This window comes from Xenopus laevis, chromosome 3S (genome assembly GCF_017654675.1).
Source record: "Xenopus laevis strain J_2021 chromosome 3S, Xenopus_laevis_v10.1, whole genome shotgun sequence".
NCBI lineage: Eukaryota > Metazoa > Chordata > Amphibia > Anura > Pipidae > Xenopus > Xenopus laevis.
In genome coordinates, this window is record NC_054376.1 from 504,337 (window position 1) to 528,836 (window position 24,500).

At 45.7% G+C, this 24,500-nt stretch overlaps 1 protein-coding gene across 5 annotated transcripts in view; it reads left to right on the forward strand.

Moving 5' to 3' along the window:
• Window positions 1-24,500, forward strand: part of LOC108712511 (cGMP-inhibited 3',5'-cyclic phosphodiesterase A) — a 71,920-nt gene that overhangs the window by 23,722 nt on the left and 23,698 nt on the right. The gene's annotated exons all lie outside the window — the stretch shown is intronic.

Consider the following 24,500-nt stretch of genomic DNA (forward strand, 5'->3'; position numbering starts at 1 on the left):
CCTCTACTGTAAGGCTACTGTAACTCCCAGCAGGCTTTTTTGTAAGAGATCATACACAGATATAATGTGCTCCTGCTCCCTTACTGTAAGGCTACTGTAACTCCCAGCAGGCCTTTATTGTAAGAGATCATACACAGATATAATGTGCTCCTACTCCTCTACTGTAAGGCTACTGTAACTCCCAGCAGGGCTTTACTATAAGAGATCATACACAGATATAATGTGCTCCTGCTCCCTACTGTAAGGCTACTGTAACTCCCAGCAGGATATTACCTATAGTAACAGGTGGAACCAGTAGGGACGGAAATGATCACGTAGCAAACCCAGATCTATGAGCATACAAGTAAGTGGAGCCTAGCCTGCGTTCCCCCTAGTAGTATGGACTCCCAGCATGGACTTTGATTGAGGACACTGAGCTGAGCGACATATCGTCACCAACCCTAGCGCTAGGGACACGTAACTCGACCTGCAGGGAATTGATTAGTAAGATTTATTAATGTCAGTGAAATTTGCTCATTCACTGGAAAGGCGGCGTCCAGCGCTTATTTAGTCCACCAGATATAATGTCCCCCCCCCCCCCCCCCCCCCCCCCCCCCCCCCCCCCCCCCCCCAAAAAAAAAAAAAAAAAAAAAAAAAAAAAAAAAAAAAAAAAAAAAAAAGATCATACACAGATATAATGTGCTCCTGCTCCTCTACTGTAAGGCTACTGTAACTCCCAGCAGGGCTTTATTGTAAGAGATCATACACAGATATAATGTGCTCCTGCTCCCCTACTGTAAGGCTACTGTAACTCCCAGCAGGGCTTTATTGTAAGAGATCATACACAGATATAATGTGCTCCTGCTCCTCTACTGTAAGGCTACTGTAACTCCCAGCAGGACTTTATTGTAACAGATCATACACAGATATAATGTGCTCCTGCTCCCCTACTGTAAGGCTACTGTAACTCCCAGCAGGGCTTTATTATAAGAGATCATACACAGATATAATGTGCTCCTGCTCCCCTACTGTAAGGCTACTGTAACTCCCAGCAGGTCTTTATTATAAGAGATCATACACAGATATAATGTGCTCCTGCTCCCCTACTGTAAGGCTACTGTAACTCCCAGCAGGGCTTTATTGTAAGAGATCATACACAGATATAATGTGCTCCTACTCCTCTACTGAAAGTCTACTGTAACTCCCAGCAGGGCTTTACTATAAGAGATCATACACAGATATAATGTGCTCCTGCTCTCCTACTGTAAGGCTACTGTAACTCCCAGCAGGGCTTTATTGTAAGAGATCATACACAGATATAATGTGCTCCTGCTCCCCTACTGTAAGGCTACTGTAACTCCCAGCAGGTCTTTATTGTAAGAGATCATACACAGATATAATGTGCTCCTACTCCTCTACTGAAAGTCTACTGTAACTCCCAGCAGGACTTTATTGTAAGAGATCATACACAGATATAATGTGCTCCTGCTCCCCTACTGTAAGGCTACTGTAACTCCCAGCAGGTCTTTATTGTAAGAGATCATACACAGATATAATGTGCTCCTGCTCCTCTACTGTAAGGCTACTGTAACTCCCAGCAGGCCTTTATTGTAAGAGATCATACACAGATATAATGTGCTCCTGCTCCTCTACTGTAAGTCTACTGTAACTCCCAGCAGGGCTTTATTGTAAGAGATCATACACAGATATAATGTGCTCCTGCTCCCCTACTGCAAGGCTACTGTAACTCCCAGCAGGCCTTTATTGTAAGAGATCATACACAGATATAATGTGCTCCTGCTCCCCTACTGTAAGGCTACTGTAACTCCCAGCAGGCCTTTATTGTAAGAGATCATACACAGATATAATGTGCTCCTGCTCCCCTACTGTAAGGCTACTGTAACTCCCAGCAGGGCTTTATTGTAAGAGATCATACACAGATATAATGTGCTCCTACTCCTCTACTGAAAGTCTACTGTAACTCCCAGCAGGGCTTTACTATAAGAGATCATACACAGATATAATGTGCTCCTGCTCTCCTACTGTAAGGCTACTGTAACTCCCAGCAGGGCTTTATTGTAAGAGATCATACACAGATATAATGTGCTCCTGCTCCCCTACTGTAAGGCTACTGTAACTCCCAGCAGGTCTTTATTGTAAGAGATCATACACAGATATAATGTGCTCCTACTCCTCTACTGAAAGTCTACTGTAACTCCCAGCAGGACTTTATTGTAAGAGATCATACACAGATATAATGTGCTCCTGCTCCCCTACTGTAAGGCTACTGTAACTCCCAGCAGGTCTTTATTGTAAGAGATCATACACAGATATAATGTGCTCCTGCTCCTCTACTGTAAGGCTACTGTAACTCCCAGCAGGCCTTTATTGTAAGAGATCATACACAGATATAATGTGCTCCTGCTCCCCTACTGTAAGGCTACTGTAACTCCCAGCAGGCCTTTATTGTAAGAGATCATACACAGATATAATGTGCTCCTACTCCTCTACTGTAAGGCTACTGTAACTCCCAGCAGGGCTTTACTATAAGAGATCATACACAGATATAATGTGCTCCTGCTCCCCTACTGTAAGGCTACTGTAACTCCCAGCAGGATATTACCATATAGTAACCAGGTGGAACCAGTGGGGAGGAAATGATCACAGCAACCCAGATCTATGACATAATGTAAGGGGGAGACCTAGCCTGCGTTCCCCCCCTATAGTTATGGGCCCCACATGACTGACTGGGACCACGTGAGCCTGAGGGACACTATCTCACCAACACCAGCGCAGGGGAACCAGTAACACGACTGGCAGGGAATTGATAGGTATTTTTTTAATGTCAGTGAAGAAAACTTTGCTAATCAGCTGAGAACAGGCGGCGTCTGCCTTATCTCCCCCCAACCTACATGTTCCCTTTAAGGCAGGGGCGGGGCAGAAGGGCAGATAGGGAAACGGCCTGAGAACTTTTTTTTCTATGTTTGAAATATTTCTCCTGCAGTGTCCTGAGCCATAACCCTAATTCTACTACTGGTTTAACTCTTACTGTGCCATATATATTGTACAATCAACAGCTCCCCATCCTGTTTATTCAGTGGCTAATTGTTTGTTAGAAATAAACTGCTATGGAAAGTGACCAATAAAAATGCTGCTGGCCAAAAACTGCAGGTGCAATTAGCCCCGCCCAGTTTAACCCACAACTCCTGGCACACATGTGATAGGGTATGTATTTTCTGGTGCTCTACTTCCTTTGCACGGGGGAGTGTATTTCCTGGTACTCGTGTGACTGTCTCTACTTCCTTTGCACGAAGGAGTGTATTTCCTGGTACTCGTGTGACTGTCTCTACTTCCTTTGTACGGGGGAGTGTATTTCCTGGTACTCGTGTGACTGTCTCTACTTCCTTTGCACGGGGGAGTGTATTTCCTGGTACTCGTGTGACTGTCTCTACTTCCTTTGCACGGCGGAGTGTATTTCCTGGTACTTGTGTGACTGTCTCTACTTCCTTTGCATGAGGGAGTGTATTTCCTGGTACTCGTGTGACTGTCTCTACTTCCTTTGCACGAGGGAGTGTATTTCCTGGTACTCGTGTGACTGTCTCTACTTCCTTTGCACGGGGGAGTGTATTTCCTGGTACTCGTGTGACTGTCTCTACTTCCTTTGCACGGCGGAGTGTATTTCCTGGTACTTGTGTGACTGTCTCTACTTCCTTTGCATGAGGGAGTGTATTTCCTGGTACTCGTATGACTGGCTCTACTTCCTTTGTACAGCGGAGTATATTTCCTGGTACTTGTGTGACTGTCTCTACTTCCTTTGCACGGGGACTGTATTTCCTGTTACTCGTGTGACTGTCCCTACTTCCGTTGCACGGGGGAGTGTATTTCCTGGTACTCATGTGACTGTCTCTACTTCCTTTGCACGGGGGAGTATATTTCCTGGTACTTGTGTGACTGTCTCTACTTCCTTTGCACGGGGGAGTGTATTTCCTGGTACTCGTGTGACTGTCTCTACTTCCTTTGCACGGGGGAGTGTATTTCCTGATACTCATGTGACTGTCTCTACTTCCTTTGCACAGGGGAGTGTATTTCCTGATACTCGTGTGACTGTCTCTACTTCCTTTGCACAGGGGAGTGTATTTCCTGGTACTGGTGTGACTGTAACTACTTCCTTTGCACGGGGGAGTGTATTTCCTGGTACTCGTGTGACTGTCTCTACTTCCTTTGCACGGGGGAGTGTATTTCCTGGTACTCATGTGACTGTCTCTACTTCCTTTGCACGGGGGAGTGTATTTCCTGGTACTCGTGTGACTGTCTCTACTTCCTTTGCACGAAGGAGTGTATTTCCTGGTACTCGTGTGACTGTCTCTACTTCCTTTGCACGGGGGAGTGTATTTCCTGGTACTCGTGTGACTGTCTCTACTTCCTTTGCACGGGGGAGTGTATTTCCTGGTACTCGTGTGACTGTCTCTACTTCCTTTGCACGGCGGAGTGTATTTCCTGGTACTTGTGTGACTGTCTCTACTTCCTTTGCATGAGGGAGTGTATTTCCTGGTACTCGTGTGACTGTCTCTACTTCCTTTGCACGAGGGAGTGTATTTCCTGGTACTCGTGTGACTGTCTCTACTTCCTTTGCACGGGGGAGTGTATTTCCTGGTACTCGTGTGACTGTCTCTACTTCCTTTGCACGGCGGAGTGTATTTCCTGGTACTTGTGTGACTGTCTCTACTTCCTTTGCATGAGGGAGTGTATTTCCTGGTACTCGTATGACTGGCTCTACTTCCTTTGTACAGCGGAGTATATTTCCTGGTACTTGTGTGACTGTCTCTACTTCCTTTGCACGGGGACTGTATTTCCTGTTACTCGTGTGACTGTCCCTACTTCCTTTGCACGGGGGAGTGTATTTCCTGGTACTCATGTGACTGTCTCTACTTCCTTTGCACGGGGGAGTATATTTCCTGGTACTTGTGTGACTGTCTCTACTTCCTTTGCACGGGGGAGTGTATTTCCTGGTACTCGTGTGACTGTCTCTACTTCCTTTGCACGGGGGAGTGTATTTCCTGATACTCATGTGACTGTCTCTACTTCCTTTGCACAGGGGAGTGTATTTCCTGATACTCGTGTGACTGTCTCTACTTCCTTTGCACAGGGGAGTGTATTTCCTGGTACTGGTGTGACTGTAACTACTTCCTTTGCACGGGGGAGTGTATTTCCTGGTACTCGTGTGACTGTCTCTACTTCCTTTGCACAGGGGAGTGTATTTCCTGGTACTCGTGTGACTGTCTCTACTTCCTTTGCACGGGGGAGTGTATTTCCTGGTACTCATGTGACTGTCTCTACTTCCTTTGCACGGGGGAGTGTATTTCCTGGTACTCGTGTGACTGTCTCTACTTCCTTTGCACAGGGGAGTGTATTTCTTGGTACTCGTGTGACTGTCTCTACTTCCTTTGCACGGGGGAGTGTATTTCCTGGTACTCATGTGACTGTCTCTACTTCCTTTGCACAGGGGGAGTGTATTTCCTGGTACTCATGTGACTGTCTCTACTTCCTTTGCACAGGGGGAGTGTATTTCCTGGTACTCATGTGACTGTCTCTACTTCCTTTGCACGGGGGAGTGTATTTCCTGGTACTCGTGTGACTGTAACTACTTCCTTTGCACGGGGGAGTGTATTTCCTGGTACGGGGGGGGGGGGGTTCCATGACAATCCAGAATTCTAGAAGAGCCAAATTCATGGTTTGAGGAGAACTGGAGATTTTGCTCTTAACGTTACCTGGAATGGCTTTTTGTGAGCACAGCAGTCTCGTGTGTATGAGAAGAGACAGCTCCCTGTCTGCTCTATAATAAGGAATGACCTGTCCTAAGTGATTGTGCTTTGTGTGTATATCCCCAAGCTGGGAGCTGCCATACTGCCTCTCCTCCAGGGTCAGAGACTATAGCGCCATCTGCTGGTGACATTATGTAAGGGTTAGCTCCAGAACAGTCACAGTAATGAGTGATATGCTGGGCCCCGAGCACAGACAAGGGCCACTATGCCTGCATTTTCCCATTGTATCTGTCTCTAGAGTCACACTGGGGCCCTGTCCTTGTCACCTGCTCTTATTATTTATCTGCTGTCCCTGTCAGAGCTGGTTCCATGTGACACAATCTGAGCGTTAGCTCTGTGGGCAAGGACCTTTGCACTCATATACCCTGAGTAAAAATAAGGGAAGTGACCAACACGGGGCTGAGAGGCCTCTCTGCAGTTTTATGGCCCGAGATAATAAACGTGATTAACCTTCGCTCGTTGCATTGGTCGTTAGTCGCATTCTCGCCGCCATGCGCTTATTGCCCCCCCACTGCATGAGTCACATTTTCCATGTTCTTAGTACATCAGGATATTGCAGAAGTAAAGCAGGAAATAATAAAGAACAATTCATTAGTAGAACAATTAACCATATTCCCCTCGACATCTTCCTTAAAGGGGCAGCAACATCTCTGGGTAACATGACTATGATCCAGGTCATGGTATATCTAGTACAGGTCAATCTAAAAACATTAGACTTGCTGAGTAATCAATGAAGATTGATTTAGATTGACCTATACTAGATATCTCTGGGTAACTGATTTCTATCAACTTCCCATTGTGTCTGTCCCTTTCTCTGCACTGCTGCTTCTGACTCCTGATACAACTTCCCAATATCCATTCATTCCTCATTCTCACTGGGTTTATAGTTCTGTGTAACTGTCATTGTGTCTGTCCCTTTCTCTTCTCTGCACTGCTGCTTCTGACTCCTGATACAACTTCCCAATATCCATTCATTCCTCATTCTCACTGGGTTTATAGTTCTGTGTAACTGTCATTGTGTCTGTCCCTTTCTCTGCACTGCTGCTTCTGACTTCTGATACAACTTCCCAATATCAATTCATTCCTCATTCTCACTGGGTTTATAGTTCTGTGTAACTGTCATTGTGTCTGTCCCTTTCTCTTCTCTGCACTGCTGCTTCTGACTCCTGATACAACTTCCCAATATCCATTCATTCCTCATTCTCACTGGGTTTATAGTTCTGTGTAACTGTCATTGTGTCTGTCCCTTTCTCTGCACTGCTGCCTCTGACTCCTGATACAACTTCCCAATATCCATTCATTCCTCATTCTCACTGGGTTTATAGTTCTGTGTAACTGTCATTGTGTCTGTCCCTTTCTCTTCTCTGCACTGCTGCTTCTGACTCCTGATACAACTTCCCAATATCCATTCATTCCTCATTCTCACTGGGTTTATAGTTCTGTGTAACTGTCATTGTGTCTGTCCCTTTCTCTGCACTGCTGCTTCTGACTCCTGATACAACTTCCCAATATCCATTCATTCCTCATTCTCACTGGGGTTTATAGTTCTGTTGTAACTGTCATTGTGTCTGTCCCTTTCTCTTCTCTGCACTGCTGCTTCTGACTCCTGATACAACTTCCCCAATATCCATTCATTCCTCATTCTCACTGGGGTTTATAGTTCTGTGTAACTGTCATTGTGTCTGTCCCTTTCTCTTCTCTGCACTGCTGCTTCTGACTCCTGATACAACTTCCCAATATCCATTCATTCCTCATTCTCACTGGGTTTATAGTTCTGTGTAACTGTCATTGTGTCTGTCCCTTTCTCTGCACTGCTGCTTCTGACTCCTGATACAACTTCCCAATATCCATTCATTCCTCATTCTCACTGGGTTTATAGTTCTGTGTAACTGTCATTCTGTCTGTCCCTTTCTCTTCTCTGCACTGCTGCCTCTGACTCCTGATACAACTTCCCAATATCCATTCATTCCTCATTCTCACTGGGTTTATAGTTCTGTGTAACTGTCATTGTGTCTGTCCCTTTCTCTGCACTGCTGCCTCTGACTCCTGATACAACTTCCCAATATCCATTCATTCCTCATTCTCACTGGGTTTATAGTTCTGTGTAACTGTCATTGTGTCTGTCCCTTTCTCTGCACTGCTGCTTCTGACTCCTGATACAACTTCCCAATATCCATTCATTCCTCATTCTCACTGGGTTTATAGTTCTGTGTAACTGTCATTGTGTCTGTCCCTTTCTCTTCTCTGCACTGCTGCTTCTGACTCCTGATACAACTTCCCAATATCAATTCATTCCTCATTCTCACTGGGTTTATAGTGTAACTGTCATTGTGTCTGTCCCTTTCTCAGGATCTGAGTCAGTAACTCGGTTGTTAACCAGTAGCTTGTGCTATATTGTTTCATGATTCAGAAGCAGCAGTGCAGAAATCTCAGTTTGGGACAGAATAAATAGACTAAATAGCTGATGTGTTATTGGAGTTGACAGATGACAGTTGGGTGTTTGTGGGGCTCAGCTTGTGACGGTTGTTTTGGGACGGTGTTTCTGTACAATTCGCTGTGTTTGCTGATTTGGTGACAAACATTGGAGGTCTGGCGGGGGGGGGGGGAATATCAGCTCTTCGCTCTCACTGGGCAGATATTTGTTCAACAAACAAAGTGATTGAGGAGGAATATTAATCCCTAAGTGCGGCCGGGAGTTGTTTGCATTTTGTTTCATGTCAGGATATTTCATGCCCTTTGGTTAGAGACGGGCGACATTCTCATTGTTTCACAGGAGCTGAGTGACAAGATAAATATTGCTATGGCAGCTCCCACCCACATGCGTAATTATAAATATACAGATATACAGGAAAGGAATGTTCTGGGCCCTCAGAAGAGGGATTAAAGATATAATGTACCTTGTGCCAGTTGTATTGTATCTATATACTGTATATTGCACTCGTTATAGTTTATATATACTGTATATTGCACCTGTTATATTGTATCTATATACTGTATATTGCACTCGCTATAGTGTATATATACTGAATATTGCGCCTGTTATATTGTATCTATATACTGTATATTGCACTCGTTATAGTGTATATATACTGTACATTATGCTGGTTATATTGTATCTATATACTGTATATTGCACTCGTTATAGTTTATATATACTGTATATTGCACCTGTTATATTGTATCTATATACTGTATATTGCACTCGCTATAGTGTATATATACTGAATATTGCGCCTGTTATATTGTATCTATATACTGTATATTGCACTCGCTATAGTGTATATATACTGAATATTGCGCCTGTTATATTGTATCTACATATATATATATAATGTTTACAGTATCTTTTTCCCTGCTAAAGGGCTGTGGGTCGTTGGGCTGTTACAGAACCGCACAATATGATGTGTTGCATTAATGGGCCAGTTCTTTAGTTAAGCTTTAGTTGCCCTTTAACCTCAGCAGTCTATCAATAAGGCCACAGGCTGAGGGAAGGGCAGAGCAAGTAGGGACATTAGGAAAAAGACAGTAAGATGTTGGGGGGTAATGTTTTGGGCAACTTAATGAAATCAGGATATTGTCACTATTTGTTATTTCTCCCTCCCCAAATTCTGAGCAAATTCCTTAGTTGTGACTTTGATTTATTCTCACGATTAGAAACAATTCCCAGTTGGTTTCAAACTGTCCAGAAAATGTGGGTTATTGGGAGGAGAAGCCGAAAGGAGGGAAAGTTCTGTTTCATCCCTCCCCCTCCCGGGAATATTATCTGGGGAAACAATTAGTGATGCAGCGAACGCACAACTTTCCCTTTTTATCCACATTCACTAATTAACTCTCAGCTTTGCACAGTCAGGGCAATCTCTTAAAGGGACACTGCCACCCCATATTAGCACCATTTCATTGGCCCTCCCACCCCATAATACACTCCCCCGTGCAAAGGAAGTAGAGACAGTCACACGAGTACCAGGAAATACACTCCCCTGTGCAAAGGAAGTAGAGACAGTCACATGAGTACCAGGAAATACACTCCCCCGTGCAAAGGAAGTAGAGACAGTCACATGAGTACCAGGAAATACACTCCCCCGTGCAAAGGAAGTAGAGACAGTCACATGAGTACAAGGAAATACACTCCCCCATGCAAAGGAAGTAGAGACAGTCACACGAGTACCAGGAAATACACTCCCCCGTGCAAAGGAAGTAGAGACAGTCACATGAGTACCAGGAAATACACTCCCCCGTGCAAAGGAAGTAGAGACAGTCACATGAGTACAAGGAAATACACTCCCCCGTGCAAAGGAAGTAGAGACAGTCACATGAGTACCAGGAAATACACTCCCCCGTGCAAAGGAAGTAGAGACAGTCACACGAGTACCAGGAAATACACTCCCCCGTGCAAAGGAAGTAGAGACAGTCACATGAGTACCAGGAAATACACTCCCCCGTGCAAAGGAAGTAGAGACAGTCACACGAGTACCAGGAAATACACTCCCCTGTGCAAAGGAAGTAGAGACAGTCACACGAGTACCAGGAAATACACTCCCCCGTACAAAGGAAGTAGAGACAGTCACACGAGTACCAGGAAATACACTCCCCCGTGCAAAGGAAGTAGAGACAGTCACATGAGTACCAGGAAATACACTCCCCCATGCAAAGGAAGTAGAGACAGTCACACGAGTACCAGGAAATACACTCCCCTGTGCAAAGGAAGTAGAGACAGTCACACGAGTACCAGGAAATACACTCCCCCGTGCAAAGGAAGTAGAGACAGTCACACGAGTACCAGGAAATATACTCCCCGTGCAAAGGAAGTAGAGACAGTCACACGAGTACCAGGAAATACACTCCCCATGCAAAGGAAGTAGAGACAGTCACACGAGTACCAGGAAATACACTCCCCTGTGCAAAGGAAGTAGAGACAGTCACACGAGTACCAGGAAATACACTCCCCTGTGCAAAGGAAGTAGAGACAGTCACACGAGTACCAGGAAATACACTCCCCCGTGCAAAGGAAGTAGAGACAGTCACACCAGTACCAGGAAATACTCTCCCCCGTGCAAAGGAAGTAGAGACAGTCACACGAGTACCAGGAAATACACTCCCCTGTGCAATGGAAGTAGAGACAGTCACACGAGTACCAGGAAATACACTCCCCTGTGCAAAGGAAGTAGAGACAGTCACACGAGTACCATGAATTACACTCCCCTGTGCAAAGGAAGTAGAGACAGTCACACGAGTACCATGAATTACACTCCCCTGTGCAAAGGAAGTAGAGACAGTCACACGGGTACCAGGAAATACACTCCCCCGTGCAAAGGAAGTAGAGACAGTCACACGAGTACCAGGAAATACACTCCCCCGTGCAAAGGAAGTAGAGACAGTCACACGAGTACCAGGAAATACACTCCCCATGCAAAGGAAGTAGAGACAGTCACATGAGTACCAAGAAATACACTCCCCCGTGCAAAGGAAGTAGAGACAGTCACACGAGTACCAGGAAATACACTCCCCATGCAAAGGAAGTAGAGACAGTCACACCAGTACCAGGAAATACACTCCCCCGTGCAAAGGAAGTAGAGACAGTCACATGAGTACCAGGAAATACACTCCCCCGTGCAAAGGAAGTAGAGACAGTCACACCAGTACCAGGAAATACTCTCCCCCGTGCAAAGGAAGTAGAGACAGTCACACGAGTACCAGGAAATACACTCCCCTGTGCAATGGAAGTAGAGACAGTCACACGAGTACCAAGAAATACACTCCCCTGTGCAAAGGAAGTAGAGACAGTCACACGAGTACCAGGAAATACACTCCCCTGTGCAAAGGAAGTAGAGACAGTCACACGAGTACCATGAATTACACTCCCGTGTGCAAAGGAAGTAGAGACAGTCACACGAGTACCAGGAAATACACTCCCCCGTGCAAAGGAAGTAGAGACAGTCACACGAGTACCAGGAAATACACTTCCCCATGCAAAGGAAGTAGAGACAGTCACACGAGTACCAGGAAATACACTTCCCCATGCAAAGGAAGTAGAGACAGTCACAGGAGTACCATGAAATACACTCCCCCGTGCAAAGGAAGTAGAGACAGTCACACGAGTACCAGGAAATACACTCCCCCGTGCAAAGGAAGTAGAGACAGTCACACGAGTACCAGGAAATACACTCCCCCGTGCAAAGGAAGTAGAGACAGTCACACGAGTACCAGGAAATACACTCCCCCGTGCAAAGGAAGTAGAGACAGTCACACGAGTACCAGGAAATACACTCCCCCGTGCAAAGGAAGTAGAGACAGTCACATGAGTACCAGGAAATACAGTTGTTGCCTGGTTTATCAATTGCCGATATTCGGGAATCAGGCTAAAAGTCCAACTGATATTTTGGGATCTGATGTTTCATTCTGTGAATACAAAAAAAGGATTTGTCTGTACAAAATACATTGTGTGGATCCAGAAGGAAAGCCATTTTGTCATTACAGAATGATGTTTGTGAGCACAGGTTGTACAGGGAGGAAATACGTGAGTTTTGCTGAGGAAGTGAATTTTGTGGCACAGAAGTCATTTGGGAACAGAATGTAGAAAATCGCTGGTGAAGTTGTTGTGAATTGAAACAAGACTTTCCCAAATGTCTGGCAGAAGAGCTGGAGGGGTCACACAGGCATCATTGCTGGTTTCTAGCAACACCCCCCCCCCAGTGTATATTGAATATATTCCTGGGTCTCCCCCATGCGCTTCCCTTTCCTCTGTGCAATTACCCCCTTGGCTCTTCGCTGACACAAGAGAACATGGAAACTCCAGGGATTTGAGCCCAGAGTCGTGCGTCACTGAGGCCTAATCTCTTCCAGCTGCTGAGACTGGGGGGGGGAAGGGGCCCCTCCGAACTCTCACTGCCGACACAACGGGCCCCTCTCTGCTCCTCTCACTTCCCTTTCTCAGGCTTAACCCCCCCCCCCCCCGTCTCACTGCTACAAACTGCCATTTCCCAACATGGTCCCTGACACTTGGAGAAATCTATGTGGAACTTTCTGCTCCCCCCACTCTAAACCTCACCGGGGTAATTCCCCTATCCCTGCCGGGCCTCTTGCTCTACCACTTCTTGCCAGTCATCTGGGCACAGATCAGAGAGTTCATTGCTGGGCACTTCAGGGGTTAAATAGCCTAGCGCAACTGCCAGGGAAAGACCCACAGGAGAGGGGGGCACAGAGCCCAATGTAAAGGCAAATTCAGTATCTGCCGATTCATCGCCTCCACTTTCTGCTGCACAACGTGGCTCCACTGGGGTCCGGGCCCCTCACTCACAAAAACATCATTATTCCATTAATTAAACTTACTGAATATCAGCAGCCACTGGGACAGGGGAAAGATGGGGGGCTGTGCCCATATATTATACACTTACATTATGTGCATATATGATATGGGGGTGACAGAGGAAAGATGGGGGGCTGTGCCTATATATTATACACTTACATTATGTGCATATATGATATGGGGGTGACAGGGAAAGATGGGGGGCTGTGTCTATATATTATACACTTACATTATGTGCATATATGATATGGGGGTGACAGAGGAAAGATGGGGGGCTGTGCCTATATATTATACACTTACATTATGTGCATATATGATATGGGGGTGACAGAGGAAAGATGGGGGGCTGTGCCTATATATTATACACTTACATTATGTGCATATATGATATGGGGGTGACAGGGAAAGATGGGGGGCTGTGTCTATATATTATACACTTACATTATGTGCATATATGATATGGGGGTGACAGAGGAAAGATGGGGGGCTGTGCCTATATATTATACACTTACATTATGTGCATATATGATATGGGGGTGACAGAGGAAAGATGGGGGGCTGTGCCTATATATTATACACTTACATTATGTGCATATATGATATGGGGGTGACAGGGGAAAGATGGGGGGCTGTGCCTATATATTATACACTTACATTATGTGCATATATGATATGGGGGTGACAGGGGAAAGATGGGGGGCTGTGCCCATATATTATACACTTACATTATGTGCATATATGATATGGGGTGACAGGGAAAGATGGGGGGCTGTGTCTATATATTATACACTTACATTATGTGCATATATGATATGGGGGTGACAGGGAAAGATGGGGGGCTGTGCCTATATATTATACACTACATTATGTGCATATATGATATGGGGTGACAGAGGAAAGATGGGGGGCTGTGCCTATATATTATACACTTACATTATGTGCATATATGATATGGGGGTGACAGGGGAAAGATGGGGGGCTGTGCCCATATATTATACACTTACATTATGTGCATATATGATATGGGGGTGACAGAGGAAAGATGGGGGGCTGTGCCTATATATTATACACTTACATTATGTGCATATATGATATGGGGGTGACAGGGGAAAGATGGGGGGCTGTGCCTATATATTATACACTTACATTATGTGCATATATGATATGGGGGGTGACAGGGAAAGATGGGGGGCTGTGCCTATATATTAATACACTTACATTATGTGCATATATGATATGGGGGTGACAGAGGAAAGATGGGGGGCTGTGCCTATATATTATACACTTACATTATGTGCATATATGATATGGGGGTGACAGGGGAAAGATGGGGGGCTGTGCCTATATATTATACACTTACATTATGTGCATATATGATATGGGGGTGACAGGGGAAAGATGGGGGGGCCTGTGCCCATATATTATACACTTACATTATGTGCATATATGATATGGGGGTGACAGGGAAAGATGGGGGGCTGTGCCTATATATTATACACTTACATTATGTGCATATATGATATGGGGGTGACAGGGGAAAGATGGGGGGCTGTGCCCATATATTATACACTTACATTATGTGCATATATGATATGGGGGTGACAGAGGAAAGATGGGGGGCTGTGCCTATATATTATACACTTACATTATGTGCATATATGATATGGGGGTGACAGGGAAAGATGGGGGGCTGTGCCTATATATTATACACTTACATTATGTGCATATATGATATGGGGGTGACAGGGAAAGATGGGGGGCTGTGCCTATATATTATACACTTACATTATGTGCATATATGATATGGGGGTGACAGAGGAAAGATGGGGGGCTGTGCCTATATATTATACACTTACATTATGTGCATATATGATATGGGGGTGACAGGGGAAAGATGGGGGGCTGTGCCTATATATTATACACTTACATTATGTGCATATATGATATTGGGGTGACAGGGGAAAGATGGGGGGCTGTGCCTATATATTATACACTTACATTATGTGCATATATGATATGGGCGGTGACAGGGAAGATGGGGGGCTGTGCCTATATATTATACACTTACATTATGTGGCATATATGATATGGGGGTGACAGGGAAAGATGGGGGGCTGTGCCTATATATTATACACTTACATTATGTGCATATATGATATGGGGGTGACAGAGGAAAGATGGGGGCTGTGCCTATATATTATACACTTACATTATGTGCATATATGATATGGGGGTGACAGGGGAAAGATGGGGGTATATCTGTGCCTATATATTATACACTTACATTATGTGCATATATGATATGGGGGTGACAGGGGAAAGATGGGGGGGCTGTGCCTATATATTATACACTTACATTATGTGCATATATGATATGGGGGTGACAGGGGAAAGATGGGGGGCTGTGCCTATATATTATACACTTACATTATGTGCATATATGATATTGGGGTGACAGGGGAAAGATGGGGGGCTGTGCCTATATATTATACACTTACATTATGTGCATATATGATATGGGGGTGACAGAGGAAAGATGGGGGGGCTGTGCCCATATATTATACACTTACATTATGTTGCATATATGATATGGGGGTGACAGAGGAAAGATGGGGGGCTGTGCCTATATATTATACACTTACATTATGTGCATATATGATATGGGGGTGACAGAAGAAAGATGGGGGCTGTGCCTATATATTATACACTTACATTATGTGGCATATATGATATGGGGGTGACAGAGGAAAGATGGGGGGCTGTGCCTATATATTATACACTTACATTATGTGCATATATGATATGGGGGTGACATATATTATACAGTTACATTATGTGCAAATATGATATGGGGGTGACAGGGGAAAGATGGGGGGCTGTGCCTATATATTATACACTTACATTATGTGCATATATGATATGGGGGTGACATATATTATACACTTACATTATGTGCAAATATGATATGGGGGTGACAGGGGAAAGATGGGGGGCTGTGCCTATATATTATACACTTACATTATGTGCATATATGATATGGGGGTGACATATATTATACACTTACATTATGTGCATATATGATATGGGGGTGACATATATTATACACTTACATTATGTGCATATATGATATGGGGGTGACAGAAGAAAGATGGGGGGCTGTGCCTATATATTATACACTTACATTATGTGCATATATGATATGGGGGTGACATATATTATACAGTTACATTATGTGCAATATGATATGGGGGTGACAAGGGGAAAGATGGGGGTATATCTGTGCCTATATATTATACCACTTACATTATGCGTGCATATATGATAATGGGGGGTGACAGAGGAAAGATGGGGGGCTGTGCCTATATATTATACACTTACATTATGTGCATATATGATATGGGGGGTGACAGAGGAAAGATGGGGGGCTGTGCCTATATATTATACACTTACATTATGTGCATATATGATATGGGGGTGACAGAAGAAAGATGGGGGGCTGTGCCTATATATTATACACTTACATTATGTGCATATATGATATGGGGGTGACAGAAGAAAGATGGGGGGCTGTGCCTATATATTATACAGTTACATTATGTGCAAATATGATATGGGGGTGACAGGGGAAAGATGGGGGGCTGGTTTGTGGGCGACTGTGCCCGGGTGAGTGATGACTGTGGAAGAGGAGAAACCATAACAAAGTTGGATCAGTTTACTTTGGAAATCTCAGTAAATTCTCAATAATCTAAACATTGGCGCCGCTCCCCATAAATCACTGGGGTGACGTCACACGTTGAATGTTCAGGTTCGGATCCTAGAGATGGAACGGGCCAGGTTTCTGCTCATGGATCTGGACAGAGTTACCGAGGGGCGAGAGTTTATTGTGGGAGTTTGATTGATTGCGATGTTGGGTTGGAGTTGGTTATGATTGGCTGAGAGATATAGTGGGAGGAGTTTCAGTATGCTTATTGAGGTGCTTATTGGTGGGGTTTATTATAAGGAGCAATGAAATATGAATATCATTTATCCCATTCTACTTCTGCCCCAGACTCCCAGTACAGAGTGGCATTGACTCTCTCTCCGGGCAGATATTTGCCTTTGTTTGAGTTGTTCAAGCAGAACCAATTATTGCCCCACCATGTAGAGTGTCCCCTTAGAAAGGCATTTCAGCACATACCTTAGTGCAGATCATTGTAGATAAATGGAGTCGGTTACAGGGAAGTCATTGTTTGGTAATGAATCTGTCTTTGCAACGCTCCCACATATACCATAGCGATTACACAGCTCCTCGGGGGCGGGGCAAACTCAGAACCATTCTCCTTTCACCCCAGAATTCCCAGTGACAATTACAACACACACAAAGGTCCAAATGTTCTGTGGTTAACGGATCCGGCACTCGTCAGTGGCACTGGCACAGCCACAGGGCCCGGAACCCTCTTCTCATACAACAAAGCACATGGGCCCTGGCACAATCTCTATTGCCCGGGTATAAATAAAGGACTTGTCTACCCCGGGGTGTCTGTGCTGCCGCCGGTTATTATGGGTAATCAAAGTGCCCAAGTGTCTCCCATAATTCCATGAGGAATGACAAGACTCGGCCGGGGGATTTCAGAATTCCTTGGATCAATAGTAAATACTCCTGCCCCGCAGGCTCATGGGAATTGTGCCCTGTAGCAGGGGGTACATTGGGGCAATGCTGTAAAGTTGATTGGGCAGAGAGGAGGGTCTCTCATTGGGAATGGAACAGCTTATAAATGGGGGGTGCCCCAAAATATGAAGTTTTTCCCCCCTTTTAAGGTCTGTGAGTTTTTCTTAGTATAATCCAGTTTTTCCATTTATTCTATTGCATTCCTGCCAACATTTAGGAAATAGAAAGAGGGACAACATTGTGTGGCCACCCCCATTTTGTGGCCACACCCCCTAATTACCATACCTATTTTACAAAATTTGGCAGGTTATGAAAGTTTGAACACATTTCTGTGGTTTTTTATGTGTTATTACAGTTTTGCTATTGAAGGTAACTTGCCCTTTAAACTGTGTCTTCCAGGAGACCTGCTTATCATATCTTTTACAAAAGTATCTAAGTATCTATTCTGGGTTACTTTTTCTGGCCCTTCAGTGCAGGAGATCAAAGAGAAAGTTGGGACATTTCAGTAACAAACACGGGACTGCTGGCTGAGCTGTCAGAATTGGGACTGTCCAGTGAAAAATGGGACAGTTAGGAGGTATCGGGCCCGTCTGAAGGTGCAGACCTTAGGGTTGCTAAGGTCCCTAGCAACCACCTGCAAGGGTTGGACATGAATCCAGTAGTGAATTCCTGCTCACAAGGCAGTTACTGGGCCTCACTGCAAACTGTCATTTTATCATCAGCTTTTTAGGTGAATTTCCCCTTTAAGTCTATATATTTCAATCCCTCAGAGAAGTGCTGGGAACTAGAGCCGCATCTACTCGTCTCCTCGGGAAGGGAAAAGCAGCTCAGGCAGAAGTTAAACAAAAGGCGTATACGAAATTTCCTACAGCAGCTGCCCCCCAGCCGGGGATGGGAGAGAGGACAGTGGGGGCCCACATTCACCTTCAAGGCAGGTTTTATTAATGGGCCCTTCTGGGTGGGCTGCTTGCCCCATTACCTTAGCGGCCAGGAATGTGCGGAAAGGCGGCCAATGTGTTTAACATGACTGTGGTTATTGGGAGATGCTGCGCCGCTGCCACTGCTCCGCACCAACAACTCTTTATATAGAGAATTATTTGTATTATATATTATATATTATAGTATTGGGGACCAGCCAGGGGCTCATTCACACTTCTACTATTAATTGCCTTATATAGACCCCCCCATTGCTTCAGTAAAGTCATTAGTGTGTCACCCGGGGCCCTTGAGGTAGAAATGTATGTGGTTTGGGTCTGGTTCCGTCTTCCTATTCAGCTTCCTCTCCAGGCAGCAGTGCTGTAAATCTAAAGGCTGAGCCTGCCAGTGTCCAGTGTTAAATCTCTACCATAAAGCAAGACAGGGCTGCAGTAAATAAGGAATAAAGCTGTATTGGGGTTAGAGTGAAGAGATTTGGATCCCATTACAATTGTACATCCCATCTGTCTCCATCTTGCCCTACTGTCTCCATCTTGTCCTACTGTCTCCCTCTTTTCCTACTATCTCCATCTTGTCCTACTGTCTCCATCTTGTCGTACGTTCTCCATCTTGTCGTACGTTCTCCATCTTGCCCTACTGTCTCCATCTTGCCCTACTGTCTCCATCTTGTCCTATGGTCTCCATCTTGTCATACGTTCTGCATCTTGCCCTACTGTCTCCATCTTGTCCTACTGTCTCCATCCTGCCCTACTGTCTCCATCTTGCCCTACTGTCTCCATCTTGTCCTACTGTCTCCATCTTGTCCTACTGTCTCCATCTTGTCCTACTGTCTCCATCTTGCCCTACTGTCTCCATCTTGCCCTACTGTCTCCATCTTGTCATATGTTCTCCATCTTGCCCTACTGTCTCCATCTTGTCCTACTGTCTCCATCTTGTCCTACTGTCTCCATCTTGCCTTACCATCTCCATCTTGCTCTACTGTCTCCATCTTGCCCTCCCGTCTCCATCTTGCCTTACCATCTCCATCTTGCCCTACCGTCTCCATCTTGCCCTCCCGTCTCCATCTTGCCTTACCGTCTCCATCTTGCCCTACCGTCTCCATCTTGCCCTACTGTCTCCATCTTGCCCTACCGTCTCCATCTTGCCCTACCGTCTCCATCTTGCCCTACTGTCTCCATCTTGTCCTACTGTCTCCATCTTGTCCTACTGTCTCCATCTTGCCTTACCATCTCCTTCTTGCTCTACTGTCTCCATCTTGCCCTCCCGTCTCCATCTTGCCTTACCATCTCCATCTTGCCCTACCGTCTCCATCTTGCACTACTGTCTCCATCTTGCCCTACCGTCTCCATCTTGCCCTACCGTCTCCATCTTGCCCTACCGTCTCCATCTTGCCCTACCGTCTCCATCTTGCCCTCCCGTCTCCATCTTGCCTTACCGTCTCCATCTTGCCCTACCGTCTCCATCTTGCCCTACCGTCTCCATCTTGCCCTACCGTCTCCATCTTGCCCTACCGTCTCCATCTTGCCCTACCGTCTCCATCTTGTCCTACTGTCTCCATCTTGCTCTACTGTCTCCATCTTGTCCTACTGTCTCCATCTTGCTCTACTGTCTCCATCTTGTCCTACTGTCTCCATCTTGTCCTACTGTCTCCATCTTGTCCTACTGTCTCCATCTTGTCCTACTGTCTCCATCTTGCTCTACTGTCTCCATCTTGTCCTACTGTCTCCATCTTGTCCTACTGTCTCCATCTTGCCCTAATGTCTCCATCTTGCCCTACTGTCTCCATCTTGTCCTACTGTCTCCATCTTGCTCTACTGTCTCCATCTTGCCCTACTGTCTCCATCTTGTCCTACTGTCTCCATCTTGCCCTAATGTCTCCATCTTGCCCTACTGTCTCCATCTTGCCCTAATGTCTCCATCTTGCCCTACTGTCTCCATCTTGCCCTACCGTCTCCATCTTGCCCTACCTTCTCCATCTTGCCCTACCGTCTCCATCTTGCCCTACCGTCTCCATCTTGCCCTACCGTCTCCATCTTGCTCTACCGTCTCCATCTTGTCCTACCGTCTCCATCTTGCTCTACTGTCTCCATCTTGTCCTACTGTCTCCATCTTGTCCTACTGTCTCCATCTTGTCCTACTGTCTCCATCTTGTCCTACTGTCTCCATCTTGTCCTACTGTCTCCATCTTGTCCTACTGTCTCCATCTTGTCCTACTGTCTCCATCTTGTCCTACTGTCTCCATCTTGCCCTACTGTCTCCATCTTGCCCTACTGTCTCCATCTTGTCCTACTGTCTCCATCTTGTCCTACTGTCTCCATCTTGTCCTACTGTCTCCATCTTGTCCTACTGTCTCCATCTTGTCCTACTGTCTCCATCTTGTCCTACTGTCTCCATCTTGTCCTACTGTCTCCATCTTGCCCTACTGTCTCCATCTTGTCCTACTGTCTCCATCTTGTCCTACTGTCTCCATCTTGTCCTACTGTCTCCATCTTGTCCTACTGTCTCCATCTTGTCCTACTGTACCTATAGCGACTGTTGTGAGAAGAAGTCTCGCACTATATGTGGGGTCCTTGGCAGTTGCCCGTGACCCCCTAGAGACCGCCGCACATGTCAGTGAGGATTCCTCCTGTGAATGGAAAGAATGTATCTGCTAAATATTATTCTCTGGGCCGAGTGTTTTGTTATCAGACGTGTCACAGAGCCGGGCGCTGGCAGGTTCCCCCCGTTACAGTCCGGGGCGCAGGGGGGGGGAGCGTTTTTATAACGACGCACCTATAAATATTTTCCACTTGTGATCCCAGAGTGATGTCACTGTGAGTGATGGGTGCCGGGAGCTGCCATGTGGATGTGAAGTGTCAGTGCTGTGGGATGGCAGTTTGGTTTATATCTCACCCTCTGTGCTTATACTAACTGTCAGCCAGCGTGAGACGAGCCTTGCCATCCTGCCAGAGGGGGCTGGGAGTTGCATCCTGCCAGAGGGGGCTGGGAGTTATGTGGGGAGGTTGCCCAACTGCACAGTATTAACCCCTCCTGAGCCAGGTGTGTATCAAATCCCCACTGATAATGACAATGGCCATTATTTGAATAATTATTAGCAATAAAGTGATTTGTATCAATTCCCCGGGCAGCTTTGTGCGTCAGCTGCATTTGTGCTTGTGTTGTGCAGGGAAGAAAAAGGCTGGACAGGGGCGGGAAGATGTTTTCTTTGCACCTCTCACTTCCTCTTTAGGAATCTGCACTTCCCTCACAGGAAAGGCCTCAAATGAATCAATCACTTAACTAAACGTACACATTATTCATTTGTCAATGGGGAATCGGTACAGAAAGGGCAGTGTCCTACACTCAATAGGCCACATAATTCCTTGCCCTCTGCATTGTCTCTTTTAATAACAATAATAACGATAAAGATCGTTTCCCCAGCAGGAGAGCATAAGCAAGGGAGACCCCCAGGGGCCCCTCATTCAACCTTATCCATAGGCAAAGGAAAGGGGTGACCCTAAGGGCCCCACCAGCACCACTAAGGAGTATGGGGGCCACAGAGACAAGAGTGAGGGTTGTGTATCTGGGACACTGACACAAAGCAGAAACCAATCACTTCTCCTGGTTAGGAAATCGCCCGCTAATTCACTTCCCCTATTTCATCTGCTGATCAGCCCTATACATTAACCAGCGAGGTGCTGGCCCCCCAGTCTGAGCCCCTCCCCCGTGCAAAAGGAAACAGAGACAGTCACATGAGTACCAGGAAATACTCTCCCCCGTGCAAAGGAAGTAGAGACAGTCACACGAGTACCAGGAAATACACTCCCCCGTGCAAAGGAAGTAGAGACAGTTGCACAAGTTCCAGGAAATACACTCCCCCATGCAAAGGAAGTAGAGACAGTCACATGAGTACCAGGAAATACAAAGGAAGTAGAGACAGTCACACAAGTTCCAGGAAATATACTCCCCCGTGCAAAGGAAGTAGAGACAGTCACATGAGTAATGAGTACCAGGAAATACAAAGGAAGTAGAGACAGTTGCACAAGTACCAGGAAATACACTCCCCCGTGCAAAGAAAGTAGAGACAGTCACATGAGTACCAGGAAATACACTCCCCCGTGCAAAGGAAGTAGAGACAGTCACACGAGTACCAGGAAATACAGTCCCCCATGCAAAGGAAGAAGAGAGTCACACGAGTACCAGGAAATACACTCCCCGGTGCAAAGGAAGTAGAGACAGTCACATGAGTACCAGGAAATACAAAGGAAGTAGAGACAGTTGCACAAGTTCCAGGAAATACACTCCCCCGTGCAAAGGAAGTAGAGACAGTCACATGAGTACCAAGGAAATACAAAGGAAGTAGAGACAGTCACACAAGTTCCAGGAAATACACTCCCCCATGCAAAGGAAGTAGAGACAGTCACATGAGTACCAGGAAATACAAAGGAAGTAGAGACAGTCACATGAGTACCAGGAAATACAAAGGAAGTAGAGAAAGTCACATGAGTACCAGGAAATACAAAGGAAGTAGAGACAGTTGCACAAGTACCAGGAAATACACTCCCCCGTGCAAAGGAAGTAGAGACAGTCACATGAGTACCAGGAAATACAAAGGAAGTAGAGACAGTCACATGAGTACCAGGAAATACAAAGGAAGTAGAGACAGTCACATGAGTACCAGGAAATACAAAGGAAGTAGAGACAGTTGCACAAGTTCCACGAAATACACTCCCCCGTGCAAAGGAAGTAGAGACAGTCACATGAGTACCAGGAAATACAAAGGAAGTAGAGACAGTCACATGAGTACCAGGAAATACAAAGGAAGTAGAGACAGTTGCACAAGTTCCAGGAAATACACTCCCCTTGCTTCAGAACTTTACTAAGATTTCCTGTTTCATCTGTTGGTCCCATTTTCCCTGAATGTCTTTTCCTCACGACAGATTGAAGTGGCAAATTTAGGAGGTTTTAGGCCCAGCACAAGTGACTCCAAACAAACCTGTTTATGGCCAGACTGTGTAGAACAGGGCCCAGTTTTGGGTGAAATGCAGTGGGTTCTGCTGGGTCCCTACATATAAGTGGATCCAGTTAGAGGTGTAGAAGTAGTTGAGTGAGTGTCTGAGGTTGTGAGAGTGCAGTGGAGCAGTCCATAGGGTGGGGGTATATATATATATATATATATATGTCTGTATTGGCCAGTCATTGGGCAGAGCAGTTCAGCTGCGGTTCATGTGGGTCGGAGCTCGTTTAGTTAATGATTTCCTCTGGATATTAATCAGACCTTCCTGCCTCTTTCTAGGAACTTAATTAGCTAGCAATTGATTAAGGTTGTAGTGAGCTGTACACTATACGCCTCTATAGGCAGCAACATGGCAGCTCCTTGCTCAAGTGTCAAACCTACAGAGGAGCTCATTTCATATCAATATTCCCCCTTATCTTTGGGCTCTGGGAGGGGGCGGGGAATGTTTTCCTATGGATTTTGTGAGTCGATGGCAGAGCGCTGCTTCCTGGGGGAATATTTACTGCGCTCTTTCCTGGCTGCTTGATAAACGCGGGCGTCACGTAGATAAAGTGCCTGACTGTCTCTTAACCCTATAAGTGCCCGAGCTGTTAGACTTATGGCTCCCTATAGGCTCCTTTCTTTAGTCTTTAGGTTTAACTCTATAACTGACTGCAGCAGTGCAGGGCCCTGATGAAGGCACGGATTAGTATAATAAAGGCAAAGTTTTCCCTGTAATTAACATATGTCTAACACAGACAGGGACAAGTACTAGTTGCATTTCTTCTTGCTATTGACCCTTCAGCAGTCAGATGAATGCTTGGTTGCTAGGGTAAG